The sequence below is a fragment of the Schistocerca nitens genome, chromosome 2 (genome assembly GCF_023898315.1).
Source record: "Schistocerca nitens isolate TAMUIC-IGC-003100 chromosome 2, iqSchNite1.1, whole genome shotgun sequence".
Taxonomy (NCBI): Eukaryota; Metazoa; Arthropoda; class Insecta; order Orthoptera; family Acrididae; genus Schistocerca; species Schistocerca nitens.
This window is the reverse complement of record NC_064615.1, coordinates 1,024,465,903-1,024,485,883: the sequence shown is the minus strand read 5'-3', so window position 1 is coordinate 1,024,485,883 and position 19,981 is coordinate 1,024,465,903.

The following is a 19,981-nucleotide window of genomic DNA, read 5'->3' as shown; positions in this document are numbered from 1 at the left end:
GGCAACGCACGCCCACACATCGCTCGGCAAACCGTTGCTCTCCTGCAAAAGGTTCAGTGGAACATAATCACCCACCCAACCTATAGTCCTGACTTGCCGCCAAGTGACTATCGCCTGTTCCCTACGTTAAAAGAACATTTGGCCGGAAAGCGATTTGTAATTTTTTTCATCCGTAATATGCTGAAGAATCGAATCTGGCGACCCATGCACGAAAATACGGTAAACAGGAGCAGCTTACTACACAACCTGAAAGTGTTGACAGATTTATTGTGAAAACTACTCATAACACCATTTCTGTAGCACGGCAGAATTTATATGTTCATGTAATCCAAACTTTCTAAACTGTTCACTCTCTGCTGTACAAACAGATACAACGTCTGCTTGTGCTTCAACGTCTGCACAGAAAATCATTCTCCAGAGCAGATGGATTTGAAAGTTTTCACTGATATTACTTATTGTCCAGAAAATGTATCATTAGTGTCCTGCCTGACGCAATCAAGCTGTTTAAATATCTGGGAGTAACGTTGCAAAGCGATATGAGGTGGACCGAGCATGTGAAAACTGTGGCAGGGAAGGCGAATGGTCGACATGGGTTTGCTGGGAGAGTTTTAAGAAAGAGTGGTTCGCCTGTAAAGGAGACCGCATGTAGGACGCTGATGCGACCTATTCTTGAGTGCCGCTCAAGTGTTTGGGATCCGTACCAGGTCGGATTGAAGGAAGACATCGAAGCAGTTCAGAGGCGGGCTGCTAGATTTGTTACCGGTATATTTGAATAACACGTAAGTGTTACGGAGATGCTACGTGAACTCGAATGGGAATCCCTGGAGGGAAGGCGATGTTCTTTTCGAGAAACACTGTTGAGAAAATTTAGAGGACCGGCATTTGAAGCTGACTGTCGAAAGATTCTACTGTCGCCGAAATACGTTGGGCGTAAGGACCACGAAGATACGAGAAATTAGGACTCATACGGAGGCATATTGACAGTCTTTTTCCCTCGCTCTGTTTGCGAGTGGATTAGGAAGGGAAGTAAGTAGTAGTACAGGGTACCCTCCGCCACGCACAGTACAGTGGCTTGCAGTGTATCTGTGTAGATGTATATGTAAGCGATACTTTGAAAAATGAAGTTTTTAAGAGAGGGACATGTAAACAACGGAATAAAGATGTATTTTCTTTAGCATATAACATTGGAAGATCATTTTCTAAGGTTTTGTTTTATACGAAGTTATAAAATGGCGAGAAAATTTTAAGGACGTGGTTGTTGTATTCTCTTACGAAATGTGCTACATAGTGCTTTCGATCCATAGGTTTTTAAAAAAGAATTAAGGGGGGAACTCTTGTACAGCCGCACGGTTTTGAAAAATGAGAAAAGTGCAACCACAGATTATTAGAATATGGAAAACGCCGCTATCATGTCGAAGCAGTGGAAAACTGGAAAGAGCTTGGAATGCGACTACAGAGAAGTGAGACAGTCGATGATGCTGTTCATTTAAAACAATCTAAGTCGTCTTAGAAATAGAAAGCTATATTTACAATAATTCTTGATTGGACATTGCGTTTAGCAAGACAGGCCTTAGCGTTAGGTGGTAATTCAAAAGATCTTTGTCGAAGTAATAAATGTTGAAATTTCCTTAAAACTTTCAAACTAATTGTCAAATATAATGCATCTGCGAATAACCATCTTCACAAAGTTCAGAAAACTGTGTTCTGTCTTATCTTCCCCCACGAAGCCAATATGAATTCCTCAAACTACTTGTGATCCTGTCAGAATAGAAATAGTTGAGAAAATTTCTAAGACTAAGTCTTTCTCCATAATGTCTGAGAGTACAGCAGGTACATCGTTCCGACAAGATGTCTGAAGTAATCCGTTATGTACATATAGAAGGTTCAGAAGTCACAGTAGAGGAATTGTTTATAGATGTCATCCTATTACATGGGAATTAGCTAATGAAATTACAGAACAAATTTGTTAAAAGTTTAGAGAAGATGGTGTAAAACTACAATACTGCTACACACAAGGATATGGTAACGCTGCGACCATGGCTGGACACGTTACTGCTGCTCAGAAACTCATTTTGGATATAAATCCAAAAACAGTGCTTGTGTCATGCAACAATCACTCTTTTAATGTTGGTGGAGAACTCTTTTTTAGGCACTCTGAAAAATCTGCATACTTTTTTCTGGCTCTACATACAGGTGGGATGCTCTTAAGCAACACCTTGCAATTAATGGGAAGCGATAGTGTGGCACAACAAGGAGTTCAAAGCCTGAATCTGTACATGTGGTTGCTGAGAAAATTGAAAGCTTAAGAGAAGCTTTTGAAGCTGTCAGCGATACGTCAGAAAAAATCTAGGAAACCAGAGTAGATGTAGGCAGTCTGTTGGTTTGCATTATGACCTCCACTTCCTTTGTATTCCTTTATTTTGGGAGACCAGTGCTCACAGAAGTGAGTGATGCTCAGTTATACCTGCTAGGGCGTACTGAAAAGTAATGCCTCCGAATTTTTGTGTGAAAACTCTTCAAGATTTGTAAAAGAAGCAAACATTATTAACATTCTACGTCTCTCTTCTTCTTGTCTACATATTTATTTCTCAACAGGTACCGTGGCAAAGAGACATATTTCTCCCAACAAGAGTCCAGTTTATGGATACCTTCACTGCAGAATTACGGAACGAAAACCTCACCTCTGCTGCGTCACTGTATCACTATCAGAGTGAAGTCTTCGAAGGTGCTCTTTAAGTTTTCGTAACACATGAAAATTTGTAGGGATAGAGGATGAACGATAACAGTGAACCTAAGGCGTCGGACTGTTGCAGACAAATGTTGTCGTCTGGAGTGAGTTGGTGCTTCATGTGTGGACGAACTCTTCGAATTCGTAACTCGAGTACAGCACACTGTTTCTTACACACAGACATAGTTACGTTACACACTACCATGCTACACACTACAATTCTAAGCTCTCTTGATGCAGAAGGTTGCAACTTGCGTCAGTGAAATGGAGAAGTCGAACGAGTAATATACATGAAATGTAATACAACTGATATTCAGAATAAAATAAAAAATTAGGAGGAATTACATGTCAGCACGCCCACATTCAGCAAAGAGGACATGGACTTGATCAAAATGTTCAAAAGCATAATGGTTCAAATGGCTCTGAGCACTATGGGACTCAACTGCTGAGGTCATAAGTCCCCTAGAACTTAGAACTACTTAAACCTAACTAACCTAAGGACATCACACACATCCATGCCCGAGGCAGGATTCGAACCTGCGACCGTAGCGGTCGCGCGGTTCCAGACTGTAGCGCCAGAACCGCTCGGCCACCAGCGGCCGGCAAAAGCTTAAAGCATTGATTCTATTTTGTAATGAAAAGGGTGACTATCTAGGCACAAAACTAGCTGAGGGAGCCATACAAATATGCAATATATTTGATATTTCAACAGAAAGATGAATCGGAAGACGAAAAAAAAATTTTCAGGTGACAAACGGATTGACTGTTGCTTAAATTTAATTCATGAAATTCTTCATGAACAGCTTGAGGTAGTAGATAAACTAACATCATAATTGAAAAAAATGTACATTAAAATGAATGCACTTCATGAGCTATTTGCCTTCCTTCAGGTTCAAATACTGTTGGACGAAGATAAAGATGAATTGGAAACATTCACCATTTATGTGAGAAATATTCCGAATCCAATGCTTCAGCTATGAGTACTGAAATACATTGTGTTAGACGCCATATTTATTTATTTAAAGAATTTCATCCAGAGGACAACATTTTTGCACTGACAACTTTATAATTATTAAGCCTTAAAATTAAGTGGAAGATGCAAATAAGTTTAATTAACATTGTTGTGATACTCGACTTTTGCTTAACCATCACTGAGTAAAACCCGAGTTACTAAAGAAATTTTTCCAAATTGAAGCTAATAAGCCCTATCAGAGATCGGCTATGGGCTATGAAAGGTTAAATAACTTCGTAATTTTATGAACTGAAAGGAAAACAAATGCAAATTTTAACAACGTAATTGCAAAATTGGCGAAAATAAAATCCAGAAGATTTTAAATAAAAGTAATTTAAATACTGAAATTCTAACATTTAAGATTTTCTATTTAACTAAATCGTTATTTTTTGTATTTGTACTTGTAAAATGTTAAAGTTTATAAGGAAATATTAATGACTTTAGAGAAGTAATTTGATTTTATAATTATAATTATAGGTATAGAAAATAAAGAGTTTTAAATCGTGGGTTTGTAAGTGCTTATGATGGGGTGCAATATCTTAAATTTCCTCACATTCTCAAATCCCACTGTATGCTATTGAAGATGGGATAGCAAAAGCACTACCAAGTGTCTTCGATTACCACTAACCTTAATTCCTACGAGTAACTGTCAGCTTTAGAAGTCTTGTTGTTGCCCGGCGATTTCACTTACATTAGCAGCCTATCTTATTTTATGCGAACTTAAAACAAACAGACGATTTTAGATTAGCTTTGTTAACAATGGAAAGGACACAATGTGTGTCAGCAAAATTGTGGCGCAAGTTCGTGATAACGAAAGTAGACCTGGCTGTCAATTGTGTCGATTTGTAATACGTAAGAGGTAGAGTTATGAAGAACTGAGTCTTCAAATGTTCGATAAGCACACATTTTTATGTCAGTGCTCTCAAGTACTTGAAAATCGAGCAATGTTCTGAGCATTATCTTAAACAGTATTATTATTTTCAATTCAGAATTGCAAATGGTTAATTTTATTGTACTTATTTCAAAACCATATCGGTTTAACCATGAATACTTCCTTACTTGAACTTCGAAAATATAATTCTCAGATAAAATATAATAATTACGCTCTTACATAAACTCTATAGATCTAGGTGTTCAATCGAAGTCCGAACACATAGTTCAAAAGCCGATGTAATAATTTCTAACTTGTTTGCAAAACAACAGTCCAACGTATAGGTTCTATAGTGCCATGTAGTCAGTGTTGCCACTTACTTAAGGGTCAGACACACCAGAGTATAACAAGGCTCTGTGAGCCTCTTGCACATCCGTAGATATCTTGTAACAACTAAACAAATACGTCCATTGTGAGCTCCACAAGCTAAAAAACTCTGCACATGCCTCACCAAGTTCTTCACAAAGACCTTGAATTCCACTACTTTGTATATAAATTCCAATCCCCTTTCTGGACGTTTCACTTTTAGATCCAATGGGACAGTATTTTTTCTTGGTGTGATGTCAAAATTTACAGGGACTTGTAGCTGACTACATCCTAGTAGGTCCTATGTCTTATCCCATTAAAATCTAGATACCACAGTGCTGGATCCAAGATTTATTTTCCGTGCACTTGCTCTCTGGTGGATTCGTAAGGTGTAATAGCATATGTACATCAATACAAGGACAATATGACACAAATTTTCTGCAGTTATGTTTAGCAGAATTCTTAGATCCTGCAATGACTTTTAAACTTTCATCTTTCAGTGGACAGAGATGTAGCTCAATCAGCAAACTATTAATACCAAGCTATCACGGAATCAGTTGACGAGTTTAAGTCAACATATACGGGGATGATCCAGAAAGTGAAGAACGATTGCGTACTACACCCACCGGTAATACCACATAACCCCGATTGTAAGAGTGCCAGTTAGCTCCATCGTCTCAATGTCAGTCGAATTTTGTTGCAGAGCGGTCACGCCTCTTTATTCTGAAACCTTTAGAAATAGTGGCGCCGACTGAAAATCCCTCCAAATGCGAAGTGTCATTTGTTTTCTGAATGCACAAAAATTCTGGCCTGTCGAAATTTATAGGCAAATAAAGAATTTTTTTGCTGGTGGTGGAATGAGCGACTTTTGATTGAGATGGAATGTTATAAACAAAGGCGTTTTTGGCTCATGACAATGGGCTGCCTCACGCATCAGCTCGAACACAGCGAGAGATTCAAGCTCTTAAATGAGAAATTTCTACGATAACGATGGAATCCGAAGAAATGAATTAAAATATGTGCCACAGCCAGCTCTTGAACCCGGGTCTTCTTGCTTTTTTACTTTTTATTTGTTTTTACACGGAGGGAGGGTGGGGAGGGCAGAGTGGGCAGGGGTCGTAGCCCGAGGCCTGGCCACAGTGTCCCCCTCGCCCGTCAAGGTATCAGGGACAGTGAGGGAAAATCAACTGTGGGAATTTGTTGAATTTTTATATTTTTTATTTTTATTATTTTATTTTTATTTATTTATTTTTTAAATATATTTGTAATTTGTATTCAGTCCGGAACCGTGCTGCTGCTACGGTTGCAGGTTCGAACCCTGCGTCGGGCATGGATGTGTGTGATGTCCTTAGGTTAGTTAGGTTTAAGTAGTTCTAAGTGTAGGGGACTGATGATCTCAGATGTTAAGTCCCATAGTGCTTTGAGCCATTTGAACCATTTGTAATTTGTATTTCCTGTATTCCACACTGAAAATACGTGTACCTAGCACAACATCGTGCTCTGAGTAAACAAAACAAATATCTCCGTACTTTCCTACACCGAGATAATATATATGTGGAAACGAAAAATGTGCTTCGTATACGATGTAGAAGGGTGTGTCGCTACTCTCCTTACACTTCATCATCCAGGTACGTCTTCACGCATGTCGTATGTTATTCCACCGATAATCGGACATGTTCTTGTCAGCTCAGTCAATGGGTATCTTCTCCTACCTGTTGATGATCCAGCTGCACGGAGGGTCGCGTAGGGCACTCCGTAAGTAATTAGAAAAATACTGTCCATATTTTGGGTTCCATACAATCTTGCAATGACGTTCTTGTACGTAGTTCCAAAAGTCCAGTGCATCTTTAGGTCCATCGTGAAATAAGTAGTTTACCGCATGCCCATGGACCCAAGTGACTGCTTTGGTTTTGGTCCGTGGGAAATACCGTTCATCTGGAAATAGTAGAAGCCGAGGTGTGATGTGTTCCGGAGTAAGTCGTAGAAAATACTACAAAATTTGTCACACCAAGCCCCATACGTCTTCTGCCGCGCCACATGTGAGACGGTGCTCGTCCGTGTCCGGTACTCCGCAGTCTGCACATAGAGGCGAGTTCGCCATATTTATCTTGTGGGGGTGTGATCGGGTGATTTGTTTACCTTTGAGTGGGGTGTACAATGCGGATCGCACGTCTGTATCCAGTGTAACCGTGTGTATCGTCCGCCACAAAATGGCTCTGAGCACTATGGGACTTAACATCTGTGGTCATCAGTCCCCTAGAACTTAGAACTACTTTAACCTAACTAACCTAAGGACATCACACACATCCATGCCCGAGGCAGAATTCGAACCTGCGACCGTAGCGGTCACGCAGTTCCAGACTGAAGCGCTTAGAACCGCACGGCCACACCGGCCGGCCCGTCCGCCACATCACCTTCCAACTAACCCGAGGGTTTTTGGCCTCCACGATGTTCGAAAGGCGCCTCTGCTGTAGAACGCGATATATATTCCGCGCCGACATCTGTTTTGTCGGTGGTACTGCAAGACGGACATAACTATGTTCAATGTAAAAGTGCCCGAAGTAATAAAAGGGTGGGGGTATGCCTTGCGTCGTCAGTGGGGGCATAAGGGAAGACGGAGCTAAGGACTCGAGCGGAAAATCTGTCAAGCTTTCCTAGTGGTGGCGCCACACCTTGATGTGCGAGCTGACAAACAGGACCACCGCTCTGTCGTGGACATGGACTAAGCCAAAACCTCCTCTTTCTGGGGAAAGGGTCAGCGTCTCATAACTTACTTTGAAGAGCATGCCCGTACTGACGTAGGCTCCGAATGCCGCTAATAGGCGTCGTGCCATCAGTAACGGTACTGGAAGGACACACGCGATGTGCGGAAGGCGCGATGCGAGGTAAACATTGACGAAGTTTGTCCTTTGGAGAATGTCTAGGGTCTGCTGCCGAAGATTGGAGATATAGACCGAATTTGTTGTAATAAGCGGCGGTATTTAAGGGCCGCAGTGCTCCGTATATCGTAGTGAAACTCTATTCCGAGACATTTGACAGTGCCACTAAGCTGTAGGGGGTACCATAGTAAGCAGGAATGCTAGCCATTATACTACCACAGTACTGTAACTAACATTGCTGCAAGGACTACTCAAGCCCAATGACGTCCATGACACAAACTTCAGTTCTCATCTTCAGCTTATTTTCCCCTTCTTAGATCGTCACTATTGCTCAAGCTCTCCAACATTGGATCAGCATCCCAGTGTTGGACGTAATGGGGAAATGCTGTATCTCAGGTGTTAGTGATCTATAGATCTTATAATTCAGTTTTCCTTTATATGTCTGAGTCTCGTATCTACGATAGTGATAAGTCCCAGAAATGGCACAAATTTTAATTCATTACTTCGGCTTCCGTAATTACTGTAGATAAAGATGAGACTCAAATGTCTGAAGGAAAATTTAATCAGAAAATCAGATATTTCTGGCCATCCTCTATACAGCTCAGACTTCATTTTCACTTACTCCTGTAACCGAAGAAATTCTTTGGTGGAAATCAGTTTGCAAACGACGAAGGCCTTATACAAGCAGTGATAACCTAGCTCAGATCTTTGGTGGTAGAGGAGTACAACACAGGAATCGAAAAATAGGTTCCCATGTTACAGAAAGTGCCTTGACAATTACGGCAAATGTATTGAAATATAGGCTAATGTGCTGTAACTTCGTAAATAAAGTTTTGTGTTAATATCTTTCTTTTCATTTAATTATGCCAAAGCATTCTTTACTTTCTGAACGACCCTTCTATGATTCCAATTTAATGAAAGTAAAAACAGATGAACGTTGTATGACAGGTTGTGGTATTAGTTTATGTAGAAGCTCCATAACTTACAGGGATGTGAAATGAGAAACTACTAGCAGATAACGAAAGACATTACAATTTTGAATTAGTATGTACATTTCTTTCAGAAATATTGTCTGTCTTACATATAGTGTCACATCAGAAACGTTTCTTTATTAGTGACTTTTCAGCTAGTTGTTTCTCATGAGAACACATCGTTAGAGCCCTGTCAGTGTGGTCATCAGCATTCAGAAGACAGCTGTATGCTTTCGTCGAGAGCTGTGGTGATACTGCTTCATGTTTCGGCGGCACAAGAGCATGCGGGTGAAGTAAGCACACTGTCTGCAGCTGGATGAATGCTGAACTGCAGCAGAATGATGGCGTACGTGACGACGGCAGCCACGTAGCCCGTCAGCAATCTGCCGTCCACGCTGAACAGGGAACACGCGCTGAACGCGACCGGGCAGCAGCGCAGCTGGTGAGACAGCTGGCGCAGCTGCTGGGACAGCTCCTCACTGCCGCCACCTGTGGTGTGGTAGACACTGACTTCAGTCAATGAGCCACAATAAAGGCATCAGTTAAGATAGACTGCTGAGCCGAGACATTATGGCGACTGCTTACAGAGATAGTGAAAGGCACCCATTGGCGTTGCAGGTATGCGGCACTCAGGAAACTGTGTGTGAGTAAATGGAGCTGAGATGAATGGGGAATCATTCTAGAAACGATACACTCACAAAATGGGGGAGGTCACTGATCTACTCGATTTTGTCGAAAGGTAGGTTGTTATCGTCTGTTACCATTGAATCAAACATATCACTAACAAAACAGCTGATCAGCTGTTTGCAAGCTTCAGTCATAAGCTGCAGCTTTGGAAAGTAGTCGAAGTCCAGTAAAACCATGGACAATGTTTCTAAGCTCTCAGTGACACACATTGTTGAACATGGGCTCTCCACCAGACGAACCATACATATGGTCCAATCACATTAATGTGATCACTGCCTAGGTTCGACAAAAACGTGCAACAGACGCTCGAGTCGGCAGGTAGTAGCACTCACAGTGGAGGGAATATAAAGAATGTCACTATAAAGCATGTTAGACGGCCATAGAAAACAGTGCAGCCGTTGTCATAATGTGTTAAAGGGTCAATTTATCTGATATCTAAAAAGGCTCGATCATTGGCTTTCAGGCCAAGAGTGCAAATATTTTCGAAACGGCTTAGTTTGTAAACCGTTCACATGCCTCTACGGTTAAAGTACACCATGCATGGCAAAATGGCCCTATCTGAAACCGGCGGTATTCATGATGCACTACTGGTCATAGAGTGGGTGAATTACAGCGTGTAGTGTGTATGGCCAAATAGATATGGAGCTGCTGAGGAACGGATCTCTCTGTTGAACCAAAGGGCTACCAACTGCGTCACCTCAACGAATGCTCATTAATCACTGGAACATATGGGCCTCCATATGGCAACAGGTGGCCTTTCTGTATGAATCATGTTTTGTGCTCCATCAGATATATGGCCATTGGCATGAGCTGCGTGAAACTTATGAAAACCTGTTATGGCCTGGGAAATGTTTTTATGCCATTCTCCGGGTGATATCGTCATTCTGAAAGGTCATTGGGCACCTATACATACATTTTTCAGCTTTATGACGTCTACCAGCAGGAAAATCCAATGTTCCCTACAACTCTCAGTGTACATGTGTGGTTTGAAGAGCACCAGGATGAGTTCATCATACTATCCTGCCCAATAACCCCATCTAGAATCTGTAGGACCACCTCGATTGTGCTGCTCGCACCTTGGATCCTCACCTGAGAAACCTACTGCAGCTAGACACTTCATGGCTTCACATCCCTGCCGGTACTTTCCAGAACCTCATTGGCTCTCTTCGTGCACGTATCGCAGCTGTCCCTGCTGAGAAAGGTGGTTACTGAGGTTTTCGACAGTTGGTCACTTTAATATAACTGGAAAATACATGCTCCCATTCTGACCCAATGAAACTGACAGTTAATTTGTAGTGGGCAGCTAATCATCGAGATTCGATGATGGATCGATGGAAACGAATCACCTGATCCGATGGATCACATTTCTTGTTACAAGATATCGATGGTTGTGTACAAATATGCCGTCGTCCAGGCGAACACTTGCTCGAAATATGCTCTGCATCTTGAACATACTCCTGGGCTTGTGTGGGAACTGTGCTAGTAATCGAAGATACCGTGACAGCTGTACTCTATGTGGACATTGCTGCAGGTCATCTGTATCCCTTTATGCACGTTGGCATCCTCAATGGTAATGGTATATTCCAGTAGCTTAACTCTGTATGTGTCACATGGCCAGAATCGTGCTACAGTAGTTTCAGTAGCATGATAGTCAACTCAGATGTATGAAAAAATTGATATTACGACAATATGATGATTATGATGGTAACATGACATACTTTTAATATAATGAACCTATGAGGCACGTTTTACAAAAAAATTAATAGTTTTCCTAAATATCGGTCCCAGAGAATTGGTCTGATCCTAAGCCAATAGAACATACTTGGGATGCTACTGGATGCTACATCCTTGTGCAGACTACCAGCTACATAGTCTGGACCGTATGAAAGATTTGTTGAATACCATGCCATGCCATGCCACGCCATGCAAAATCACTGCTGTATTGCATTCCAAAGCAGACATTATTGAATAGGTGCTCCTGATGTTTTGGCTTATCAGCATATGACTTACTGTTTGGTGTATATGAAGATGGTACCTGCTGTTTTGGACATGTCCGGAAGAACAGATACCACCTTCTTATAGTTAAGGCCATTGACCTTCTGTGCGGATGCACGCGTATTGCCCGAACTCTTACGGGACTCGGTAAGATTGTCGGCCGCGAGCAATGAGTGTAATGGGCAAGGGCACTACGAATGTAGTGTGCGGACATTATATTGGGAATGTGGGTCTCACAGGGAGCGTGCAAGGGATAAATTCCTGCAGTCGCACTATCCTCTGTGCCCTCGGTGGCTCAGATGGATAGAGCGTCTGCCATGTAAGCAGGAGTCATGGGTTTGAGTCCCGTTTGGGGCACACATTTTAAACTGTCCCCGTTGATGTATGTCAACGACTGTCGACAGCGTAGGGTCTTGATTTAATTATCATTTCATACTGTTTAATGGTCTTATTGAGTTACTGCTTATTTTCTTATTACAAAAAGTGGAAGCCAACACGCGCTGAGAATTTGTGACTCAAGATTTACATTATTTGTTGGTAAGCGGTCAGGTGTGTTTTCACAACTGTTTACTATTCAAGTGGTCTCATGAACTAACTGCTCGAAATAATTTTCAGAGAAGTCGTTAAGCACAATTTCGGATGACGTTTTATGCGTACCTCCAGATTTAAACATGTATTTTAGCTAACATATCAAGGATAAATTGAGGTCACCACCAACTATAATTCCCTTCAGCAATCGTATCATCTGAACTCGTTGGTCAGTAAAAGGATCCAACTAACAGTTTATTCTGGTTGCCAAGAATGATCTCTACCTATACTAACTATCTGCTTCAATTTCGCTGCAAGATAAATTACTTCTAATAGCAAAAAGCACGCCACAGCCAGCTGTATTTAGCCTACGTAGCCTATCCTTTCCGAACACCGTTAGGTCCTTGGTATAAATTTCGGCTGAACTTATCGCCGAATTTTGCTAGCTTGTAGTGCATACGATTTGAGCATCAGTGCTTTCTATTAGCGCTTGTAGCTCTGGTACTTTCCCAACACAGCTACGATAATTTACATCTGTTATACCGATGGTTCCTAGATCTCCGTTCTTCTGGTGCTTGACCTGCGCCCTTTAAGAGTAAGGCCCTTTCTATGTTTCAGTGAGGCCATCTAGCCTAACAAAAGACTCATTCCAAACCACTCAGTCCCTTCTACCCGTGTAGCCGCTTCGTGTGTGTAATGGACTCCTATATAGCGGCACCCAAAACTCCAGCACCCTACGGTGTAAGTCGAGGAATCTGGACCCTACAAGGTCGCACAACCGTCTGAGCCTCTGATTCAGACCCTCCACTAGACTCTGTACCAGAGGTTGTGAGTTAACGAGCATTGCGCTCTCATTTAAATATATGGCCGAAGAGAGTCAGCCTATAGGAATTGTGAAACGAACCCTGTCGTCCAGGACCGCGTGCCACAAAGGGGGCAGATTCACCACGAGATGGGAAGCTCACAGGGCGTCTATTGTCTATTGAGGCCCAAGCGCTGTGGTGTGCGAGCGAGACAGACGAGAACCTACGTCATAAGGAAACCCAGTAGAAGGCGTTTGTGGCTAAGGAGACGTAGCAGTGTTAAATATGGTGGACCTAAGATCGGCTATAAAGGGAAACACTTATGAAAACTATTTAATTCAGAAGTAGTGCAGAGAATCAAGCCACAGTAATTTTAATCTGCCATCCTCCATAGAATGATACCGTGATCCCAATAAAACTTGGATATTTATCGTTTCTATAATAGTTTAGGATTTACTGTTAAAGCGAAATTAACAAGTTTTGTAACAAAGGCCTGAATGCTAAAATCTGAACGCGTTGGTCGATCTTAACGATCGACATTTCATATTGAAGCGCATCATTAAAATGACAAACGTTGTAAATATCAACTCTGTAACTTTATTTGTTTAAAAGGTATAGTAGATTTAAATTATCAGTATTTACAGTTAAGCATCAGATCATCATTTCCTCCACACAAAACACATTGAACTATGTCAGCATGACACCTTATTGAATCATTAGGTAATAGAATATTTGTTGTAAAGTTAAGTGCATAATAGTTACTTTTGTTCTTTATTTATTTATCAGAAAGCACATTTGTGCAAGGCTAGTGGCCGTGACATTCAAAGTTAAGAAGGAAATTATACTGGTTCTATGTAAAGGAATTTAACGTTTATTATGTAATGGATATTATTGTTACGTTATTTAGAACGTGAAAGTGGTCAAGCTTTGATTATTTAAATGCTTTAAAATGTAAAGTAATGTAGAATAAGCTGTAGCCAATCAGATAGACGGCTTCAGGAAAGGGAACTGCGCTAGTCAGTTGAGCGAAGATGTTAGGCGCGCCGGAAATGCGTTCGGAGACGGGCAGAGGGGACAGTGCTGGGACAGACGCAAAAGCGGACAGTTCGGCTGGAGACACCAAAGGATACAGTTCGGGTTGAGACTCGAAAGCGGACAGTCGGTCTTTAGCCTGCGAAGAAGTGAAACGACTTAGAAAATGTCGCGTTGCGTGGTATCGCAGGACTTAGTCTCTGAGCGGTGAGAAGCCGCACGCCTGGTGTGAATTCTAACTTTTCGCATAGTTAACGAGGTGGAGTATCGAACTCGTAATTCACGATGAGATTGTGAATGATCGAACTGCTCAAATGGATATGCGCTCGACTGTAATAGTAATTCTAAATACGACCACTTTCGCTGTTAGTTTTCTTTCTGAATAAACATTATTCTAACCAATTCGCAACTGTGTGGCCTATATCATTTATGGGTCGTTATTTAGCTCTAGATATTGTTATATTACTGTATATCGTATACTGTTGTTATATGTTATATTTACATTGTATGGTTCATACAATCTCGCAAACTTACCATCAGCCTGACAGTTTAACCAAAGGTTCACAAGGCTCTACTTTAGGGCATGTAATGCGACATGTGCGGTTCAGCGCCTAGACGAGTTTGGGCCAAGACATTTCGACGAAGAGGAACCGCATATGAGCCCGAACATCTTTGGCATGTTAGCTCGCAAGGTCCACAATTGGTCCTGTCGACTATGCTACAAATGGTGAACTCTTCTTCTATCTCACAAGCAAGACTGGCAGACATTTACCACTTATGATAGTCGCTCGAAACCAGAGGGAACCTGTTCCGATACAAAGCGACACACGTGATTGTTACCAACGTGTGTCACCACCTGCAGTTGGCTGCACCCTGTGCTCTTCATAGCATCCACGTCTGGAATAATTACACCTTGACATGAAGTGCACATTTGTTTCTTTCCCTCTTTGACGGCCATATCCCATAACTCACCTAACTTTGGAGCTCCCAACTATCTGTATTCCCACCCTCTGGGACTGCCTGGTTCTTGCACGCTGAGAGGTTTCCTCTGAAACAGGACAAGCGACTGCATCTGCCAGGCTGACATTGTCAGCCACAATTAGCAATTGGAATCTGTTTGTCAGAGTAATCAGGGAGGCCTTACGTTCTGCCCCGAAGGAAATCTTTCGATGCCTGCCACGCCCCGAGGCGAACCCCCACTCGATCCCTGGTGAGGGGTCAACATCAGTGCGAGAGATAACTGGACTGACTCCCAGTGTGGACCGATCTGCAGACCCGTAGGTCGTGCTGGACATCCGTTGGATCCCTACGGCTGGTCGACAACAGTGGCGTTCATCCACTGACGCCTCAAGGTGTGTAACCGAAACCAACAAAGCCTGGAGCTGAGAGTGATGGGTCACCAACTGAGCTCACATCTGCGCTCAGCAGTCATAGTCCCTGTCCACTCAAAGATGGTGGAAAACTACACTACATAGATTGACAAACGACTATCGACGCGCGCTACGAAACTCAACTGTAGACATTGACGAAAACGCAGGGACTGTGTCTAGTAAATTAGGTTACAGCATAGAGATTCAAAAACTAGACTACTAAAACATACTGATGAGACTAAATGATTCTGGTTAGGAACTTGTAAAATGTCACAAAATCGGTTACTTTCCGGCAGAAACGAAAACGCGAGAACTGTGTCTATTAAATATTATTTAACATGCAAAAATTCGAAAACTTTACTACTAAAGCACACATACATGAACCTATATATTGTCTCCTGGTTAGGAACCCTTGAAATGTCACAAAATCGATTACTTCTCAGCCTTAGCCTGCGACTCCTGCTTGCCTGAGTAACTACTGCTAATGAGCAATCAGTAGCTATTTTTTTCATAAAATTTGGATTGGTTCAGACTATTGTGTTGCTACAGAAAATGGGAAATGCGAAGAGTTCTATTTTAATAACAATGACGCCAAAAACGACCTACAAACAATTGGCATAAGAACTGGTACAGCCTTGCTGAGACAATATAATCCCTGCTGCAGTATGTCGTGGCTTAAGGTACGTGTGTACGTGCAGTGTGCGAGAAGGGAAGGTGTCCCCCCCCCCCCCCCCCCCGACTGTAAGGTAGTTTCTCGCTTTAGTCGCCGGGCATCTCATCTGCTGTGCTGCAGAATGGCACAACCCTAGTCAGGAAATACACTACAGGCCATTAAAATTGCTACACTGAGAAGAAATGCAGATGATAAACGGGTATCCATTGGACAAATATTGTATACTAGAACTGACATGTGATTACATTTTCACGCAATTTGGGTGCATAGATCCTGAGAAATCAGTACCAAGAACAACCACCTCTGGCCATAATAACGGCCATCATACGCCTGGGCATTGAGTCAAACAGAGCTTGGATGGCGTTTACAGGTACAGCTGCCCATGCAGCTGCAACACGATACCACAGTTCATCAAGAGTACTGACTGGCGTATTGTGACGAGCCAGTTGCTCGGCCAACATTGACCAGACGTTTTCAATTGGTGAGAGATCTGGAGAATGTGCTGGCCACGGCAGCAGTCGAACATTTTCTGTATCCAGAAAGGCCCGTACAGGACCTGCAACATGCGGCCGTGTATTATCCTGCTGAAATGTAGGGTTTCGCAGGAATCGAATGAAGGGTAGACCCACGGGTCGTAACACATCTGAAATGTAACGTCCACTGTTCAAAGTGCCGTAAATGCGAACAATAGGTGACCGAGACGTTTAACCAGTGGCACCCCATACCATCACGCCGGGTGATACGCCAGTATGGCGATGACGAATACACGCTTCGAATGTGCGTTCACCGCGATGTCGCCAAACAAGGATGCGACCATCATGATGCTGTAAACAGAACCTGGATTCATCCGAAAAAATGACGTTTTGCCATTTGTGCACCCAGGTGCGTCGTTGAGTACACCGTCGCAGGCGCTCCTGTCTGTGATGCAGCGTCAGGGGTAACCGCAGCCATGGTCTCCGAGCTTATAGTCCATGCTCCTGCAAACGTCGTCGAACTGTTCGTGCAGATGGTTGTTGTCTTGCAAACGTCCCCATCTGTTGACTCAGGGCCGGCCCGAGTGGCCGAGCGGTTCTAGGCGCTACAGTCTGGAACCGCGCGACCGCTACGGTCGCAGGTTCGAATCCTGCCTCGGGCATGGATGTGTGTGATGTCCTTAGATTAGTTAGGTTTAAGTAGTTGTAAGTTCTAGGGGACTGATGACCTCAGAAGTTAAGTCCCATAGTGCTCAGAGACATTTGAACCATTTAACCATTTTGTTGACTCAGGGATCGAGACGTGGCTCCACGATCCGTTACAGCCATGCGGATAAGATGCCTGTCATCTCGACTGCTAGTCATACGAGGCCGTTGGGATCCAGCACGGCGTTCTGTATTACCCTCCTGAAACCAACGATTCCATATTCTGCTAACAGTCATTGGATCTCGACCAACGCGGGCAGCAATGTCGCGATATGATAAACCGCAATCGCGATAGACTACAATCCGACCTTTATCATAGTCGGAAACGTGATGGTACGCATTTCTTCTCCTTACACGAGGCATCACAACAACGTTTCACCAGGCTACGCCGGTCAACTGCTGTTTGAGTATGAGAAATCGGTTGGAAAATTTGCTCATGTCAGCGCGTTGTAGGTGTCACCACCGGCGCCAACCTTGTGTGAATGCTCTGAAAAGCTAATCATTTGCATATCATAGCATCTTCTTCCTGTCGGTTCAATTTCGCGTCTGTGGCACGTCATCTTCATGGTGTAGCAAATTTAATGACCAGTAATGCATTTTTAGAAAGTGTCGTAGCAATGCAGTACAATGCTTCATTTATGTTAATAGATTAAAGATTTATCCGCCATTTCTACGAAATAGTAAAAGTGGAGTAAAATTATGGTAACAATAATAAATGAGAAACGTAACAACAATTCATTCATAAAATAAATAAAATTACAAAGTATCTGATCTGCTGCCTTTGTGTATATGACATGCCTTTACTTGCTTGTAGTCCGTGAAGGCGGCCAAATTAACAGGAAAAACAGAGTTCTTCAATGAAACTTCCCGGCAGATTAAAACTGTGTGCCCGACCGAGAGTTCGTACTCGGGACCTTTGCAAAGGTCCCGAGTTCGAGTCTCGGTCGGGCACACAGTTTTAATCTGCCAGGAAGTTTCATATCAGCGCACACTCCGCTGCAGAGTGAAAATTTCATTCTAGAGTTCTTCAAGTTTTCACTCTTTAACATTGACTATTCGCAATGCCCAAATAGTACTACGATCCCCGATTACATCATGACTTTTTAGTAGAGTTTCAAACAATTATAAGTCTATAAGAGAATACTGGTCAATTTTTTGTCGTATTCAACCACTTACTTTTCAAGAAATGCAGCGAGCAGTGGACGTACTAAATTTTCTTTTATTTGCCAATATAATTTAATGTTTTAATTCTATGTGTCTTAAAAGTGAGAGAGTCAAAAAATTTTCTGTCTTTGTGCGATTATTCGTATGTTACTGTTAACAACAGGAATAAGAAAACAACAATCGGTTACTTCAGAAACTAATTATTCTGATCGCTTTTAACAGTCGGATTAAACTGGCGCGGAAAGTAACCGATAAACAACGAAGATTGGTTGTTTCACCGATAAGAATATAATCAGAAATATAATTAGACAGCCTATTCACTTACTTGTTGCTCTACTCTTGTGTTTATCACTAGAAGTTTCTCTGTCACCTTCGAATTACACCAATATTTGTAATGTAATTTCCGTATGCTCGTTCCATTTAATCAGTACGACAGCACAGTTGCATATGTAACTCAAAATTGTGCTAGAAATATACTGGCTAATGTGATGCGAACACTAGATGAGTGAAATATTAGAAACTTGGAAGTCTCATTCGTTAATTATAAATTAAAAAGTACAAACTACAGCGTTGGCTCTGAGCACTATGGGACTTAACATCTGAGGTCATCAGTCCCCTAGACTTAGAACTACTTAAACCTAACTAACCTAAGGACATCACACACATCCATGCCCGAGGCAGGATTCGAACCTGCGACCGTAGCGGTCACGCGGTTACAGACTGAAGCGCCTAGAACCGCACGGAAACACGGGCCGGCGCCAATTACACCGTTCATCAAAAGTTTAATGTTTGTACTCTGATAGAAATTAAACAAAATATTCATTTTAATAGTTAATGTTATCGTATTATCGAGTGTATTTCTGATTTGTATTGCGCTCTTAAAAGTCAAAGGAACTGAACTGAAAACGTAATTTCAAATAGAAAACGAAAATTGTGATCTTCCATGCGACTGTACAAAAAGTAGGGTGTTGGTGTTATTGTGTTCTATCGCTGGGTTTAGTGTCTTCTGCGGCGACACATCGCCTTCCAGAATTGTGAAATAAGGAAGGTTATGGAATACAGGTTGTGTTGTTGTTGTTGTCTTCAACACTGGTTTCATGCTGCTCTCCATTCTAGTCCATCCTGTGTAAGCCCGTTCATCTCCCCATAGCTAATGTAACATACATCTCTATTTGAACCTGCTAATTGTATTAGAATCTTTCTCTCTCTCTCTCTCTGCAGTCTTTAGCCCCCACCCCCACCGCAACATATCCATCCATTAACAAACAGACGATTGCTTGGAGCCTGAGGTCTATGCTATCTCTGTCTTTAGTCAGCTTGAATTCCATTAAGCAATCCCTTCTTTGAGTCAGGCTGTGACATAATTTTTTTTTTATTTCTCCAATACGTTTCACTAATTTTCCCTTCATTACTTGGTCTACTCATCGTATCTTCAGCATTCTTATGTAGTACCACATTTCAAAAGCTTCTCTTCTCGTTGGAACTGTTTATCGTCCACATTTCACTTCTGTATAGGGCTACACCAGAGAAAAACATCTAGCGACGAGACTCCCTATTTGACAATAAATTTCATAAATGCTTTCATAAATGCTTTTCTTGCTATTTTATAGTTCGCATTTTACATCCTCTCATTTTTGCTGCCCAGATAGTAAACTTCATCTACATCTACATCTATACTCCGCGAGCCACCTTACGGTGTGTGGCGGAGGGTACTTGTTGTACCA